Genomic DNA, 5,158 nt, shown 5'->3' on the forward strand with positions numbered 1-5,158 from the left:
CCAGATGGAAGAGGTGGGGAAGAAGTTTTGCTAGACGTAGTCAATGAAATGCAAGAAAGGCTACGTGCCAAAATGAGGTGAGGCAAAGGAAAGAGACAGGGAGAAATTAGAGTAGTAGATGGTGGTTAGGTTATGTAAAGTATTGTAGGTCATGATAAGAACTTGGCATTTTATTTAAAGTATAATGCAAAGCCACTGGAAGGTGACTAGGCACTTGGCAGGATATGCATTCGATTTCATGTGGTTTACTCTTGCTTTTGGGGAGACATAAAGTTACAGTAGTGGGAAGTTAGGGACAGAGGTCACTGATCCTTGGCCCAACTGCTATTATATCCACTCTTTCCTTTCTCAAGTTCTTCCTTGGTATTATAGATTCTAGGCTTTTTTATGAGACAGCTGGGTAAGACACTAAAAGTGGAGGGAAGAGAGAAGCCAGGCCATTTTCCCAATCGTCTTTCTCTCTGCCTTGTCACTGACTATGAGCTGAATGAATTACGTTAGTTCTGCCTTCACTGGCATAAGTAGTGCATATACTTTTGTGCTCTAGTTATTCCTCATTCCCCCTCATGCAACTAGAAGCTATAACTTTATTAATGATAGAATGAGTACAAATTTCAAACCAAGCTGCAGTTATTCTTTTGAAACACCAAAAAAAGATCTTGTTTTCAGATGGTTACATTGTTGTTCTTAATAGCATTTACAATATCATTACTGTTGTTCTTTAGGGGTTGGACTGTCTTTGCTTTTGACATATTTGCTTGTGACATGACCAATTCTATGTCCTTAACCTCTACACCAGTTTCATTAATCTCTTCCTCTTCACTCTTGCGCAGTTGGAGTCTATGTGTTTTCTCGAGTGTTTGAGATAGCTTCACCTTGAACTTTGAATATCTCAGTAGTTACTAGTTGTGCCTGCTGAGAAAAATCCTTGATTTTGGCTTCCCCCAAAATTGTGTACATATCGGAAGCTGGGGTCTTGTAGACTTCTGGTTTTGTGATGACAAAGAAGATATTCTTAGATTTCTAGATAGTGACTCTCCTAATCCCTGTAACCTGACAAAGTCCCAGTTTGGACATAGCTTTCCATGCCTTCTTTTCATTTCAGCTTTGTTTTACTTTACTGACTGGTTCTTCATTGATTTCAGCTGTGGCTGCCAGCTGGGCTTATTGTGTGGTCACCTGTGTAGAATTCTGTTCCTTGAGCTCTGGTACTGATTCACACTGTTGGATTCTATTCCAGACTCTGTCTCAGCCTGAGGCCCTGGCAACTCCTGCTCTGTAGCAGGGATGGCTTCTGTGGCTTCACCAGGCATTTTGTGCAGGGATTGTGGAACCAAGGGATTGTGGTAGCAGAAAGAGAGTGAGCTATGCCTCTTCTTTTTCAACCTCGTGGTTGAGGAGTTCTCCAGAGTGATTTGTTTATGTAATTGGACTATGATCTGACTGAAACAAGCAAAGCTAAAGCAAGAATACTGTCATGAAACTATTCCAGGAATCTAGGCAAGAGTAGAACAAGTTAAACAAGTTTTTGTAACAGCATGGACAAGGTGACAAATTATGAAATTCAGGATCTCTTTTGAATATAAAACTCACATGGTTTTTGATGCAATTAGAGAAAAGAAATATGTCTTCAATGTTTAGTTTGAAAAACAGGGTAAAGGCAGTATTGTTGATAGATATGGAGAAGATTGAGGAAGGAAGAGATCAGGAGGGGAGGGTGTATGAACCGAAATTCTGTTTGGTAAAAGTTGACATTGACATAGCTATTTGAGATCTACATAAAAGATCAAGCAGAAAGTTAAGTATATGAATCCGGCAGTTAGGAAAGCACTTTAGTTTAGACAATGACTGGGTGGGTTGGTAGGATTATTGGTTTAATAAAGTCATACTATTTGAAATAATTACTCAAGAACTGGCTCTGCATAGAGAAAAATCCATAACCAAAGACTAAGCCCTAATACACTCCAATGTCTAGAAATTGGAGAGAGAAAAGAAACCATCATAGGAGGCTGAAAAGATACAACTAGTAAAGCAGAAGGAAAAAGACAAAAGTAGTATTCCTGAAAGCCAAACGAAGAAAGCTTTTCAAGACGCAATGTCCAGTGGATAAAATGTTTCCTGTATCTTGTATATCCTTCCTCTTCCCCTCTTCTTCATTTCTCTCTCTTTTCCCTTCTTTCTTTCCTTCATTGCTTTATTCAATTATGTTTAACCAATATATATTGAGAGCTTGCTAGATGTATGTACTGTGCTAGTTAATTCAGAACTCAGATACAGTAGGCTTTGAATAAGAATTGTTAATAGTCGTCTTGTGGACAAGAGTCAATTTTTTTTTCAGTGTTCCTATAAACAAAGAATGATAAAATTTATTTTTAGAAAACAAGGCATAAGTTAACCCGGAAAACAAACCCATTATTCTACATCTTAGGAAAAGAATGAAATTTTTACCTTGCTTTACACTTTATATGCATTTACTTGCAAAAATTAATATGTATATATGCATAAATATTTTGTAATTGATTTTATCATATTTATTCACAGCATCTTGCAATGATAAATTTTTTTTAAGTTTCTCATATGTCTATTCTATTTTATTTTTCTGTTTGGAAATGGCAAATGCAGTAGAATTTTCTCTAAGGCCCCTTATTTCTCTGTGACAGTCCAAGGGTTAAATTAAAGGAGAAGTCAGATCCTTGTCCATGGCTCAGAGGAAAGCTAAACTGTAGCCTTCATCTATTTCTTTCACATTCTGTTTTGCTCTTTCCTCTTTTAGGAATGAGCATGTAGCCTTTATTTTTCTCATTCCCAGCCAAGATGCATCTCTACAGTCGGGAAATATCCAGAATATGGGTTGGATCTAATTCTCAAAATCAAAGATAGGTAAGCTCCAAGGTTAAATTTGGAAAGCTCAGGAAATCCTAAGTGCAAACACCACCTTTCAATCACCTGCAAATCATTTCCTGCTCCCTTGTCTCTGAAAGGCAGGATTGCAGCCTCACTGTAATTTTTTCTTTCTAAATTAAGCAGCGCATTTCAGGTATCTGAGAAGCAGCTGAGTGAGGCAAGGGATTTTAGAACTGGATTCCATTCAACTTTGCTATTGGTTTATTTTATCATTACATTTTCACAAATGGGGGTGAGAATTTTAGAATTTAGCTAAGGTCATTAAAGGAAGAAGATATGGCAGGAAAATAGGACTTAATGTTTTAGAGTTAAAAATAGCAAATTAAAAATAAAATATGCTATTGAAATTCTACATTTTAATTCCTTTTTTCCCCAGCATAATTACAAACTGCATGTGACAAACAAGATACATTAAGACCAAGACTGGTAAAATAATTGTATTTAACTGCAGAACTTAACTAGGGAACTTTTTGTTTTTGACTCTATCCAAACCATTAAAAGCTTATGTTTATATGTTTATACCGTTTAGTCACTAGGATTGGGATTTAAATGAGCAGAAAAGACAAGAACCAGTCCTTACTGTTAATTTACTGTTAGCTCACAAGAACAGCCAAGTCTCTTGAATAAAATACGAAATACATATTTTAGACTCTTAATAACATTAGGTTCTATTGTGACTAAATTTATTTCTGAAGTATGTACCCAGAATGTACCTAGAGAATTTCAGTCTATAGAAAGTTTTAGTGACTTCAGAAGAAAATGGTTATATTTTGCTAGGTTAAAAAATAATCAGATAAAGGAATAATCTTTCCCACTTCATTTCTCTCATTAAAAGTCATATCTAGCAGAGACCAACATCTTTTGTCAGACTTTCCATCTGTCCAATTTGCCTGGATAGTGATGATACATGGTAAATAACCTCCAATGAAAGTCAAAGAGTAAAGAATTAACATTAGGATATAAATGAAGGAAAACAAAAGAAGAGAGAAAGAGAAAGAGAGTGAGAGAGAGAGAGAAAGCCTTGTAGATATCTGAGAAAATTAGATAAAAACACAACTCTTGCTGTTTATACATTAGGAAATTAATATCTGAGATGACATGGATATGCCCCAGTCAGTCTGCCCTGAAGTGTGAAATCCAATCACAGTATCAGCGTTACCTATATCCTTTACCCTTGGGTTCCACTGATTTTCATTCATTGATGATATGCAAACATTAGTGAAAACAATGAACTGCTTTCTAAGAAGAAAGAGACTGTGGCTCTTACCACTGAGAGTTATAAGTAGATATTATCTGTGGTAGGGAGACTCTAAGATGACACTTCATGATCCCTATCTCCTCATATTCACACTCTTATGTAATCCTTTGTCTTGAGGATGGCTAGATTTGGTAACTCACTTCTAATGAATACAGCCAAAGCAATAAGATATCACTTCAAATATCAAGTTTTTAAAAAGATTGTGGCTTCTGTCTTGGAATCTTTCTTTCAGAATCTGTTCTCTGGGGCAACTAGCAGCCCTGTGAGAAGCCCCATGTAGAAACCATAGAGCCAGGAGCTGATACTTCCAGCCTTTTGCTAGCAAGGACCCAGAGACCTGTGAATAGCTACCCTAGTGAACTTCATGGTGAACTCCCCTCCAGCTGAATACAGAGATGACTGCAATCCCAGATAATTTAATTGCAGACTTCTGAGAGACTAGGCCATAAACACTGAACTAAACCACAGGAAGATCTTGACTCATAGAGATAATATATGTTGTTTAAAATTGCTAAATTTGGAGACAATTTATTATATAACAATAGATAACAAGTAACATATCTTTTTAGATTCTTCACTTAGTTTTCAATCCTACCTTTATTTGATAAAATATGGGATCTACCTCTGTTAATCCACCCTTATTTAAAATAATTATTTTATAATAAAGATATGGAACTATTGACTTTCCTGAAGAGTAGCTTAGTCATTTCTTGAATACCATTTTTTCTTTTAATACCTGTTTAAGAGCTCTATGAAAATAATAATTTGTTTCTGAATTCTGGGTTCCATTTTCTTCCCTCTGCATCCAGCTAGTCCAGCATAGAGACATCATGGAATTCAACTATCAACCACATATATTTGTTTTTAAAAGGAGTTGATATTTATCCATTTCTTTTCTTTATTATTACTAGGAATGTATGATGAAAACATTTTTCCATTAAAGTAAGAAAGCATGATATGAAATAGGATCATATCATAGAATGATTTTTTTAAATA

The 5,158-nt window shown here is 35.7% G+C and overlaps 1 pseudogene; it reads right to left on the minus strand.

The window, feature by feature from the left end:
* Positions 1 to 391: 391 nt before the first annotated feature.
* LOC112647213 (nascent polypeptide-associated complex subunit alpha-like) lies at positions 392 to 1,313 on the minus strand (annotated as a pseudogene).
* Between the last annotated feature and the right edge of the window lie 3,845 nt (positions 1,314 to 5,158).

The sequence above is a fragment of the Canis lupus genome, chromosome 32, assembly GCF_003254725.2.
Source record: "Canis lupus dingo isolate Sandy chromosome 32, ASM325472v2, whole genome shotgun sequence".
Taxonomy (NCBI): domain Eukaryota; kingdom Metazoa; phylum Chordata; class Mammalia; order Carnivora; family Canidae; genus Canis; species Canis lupus.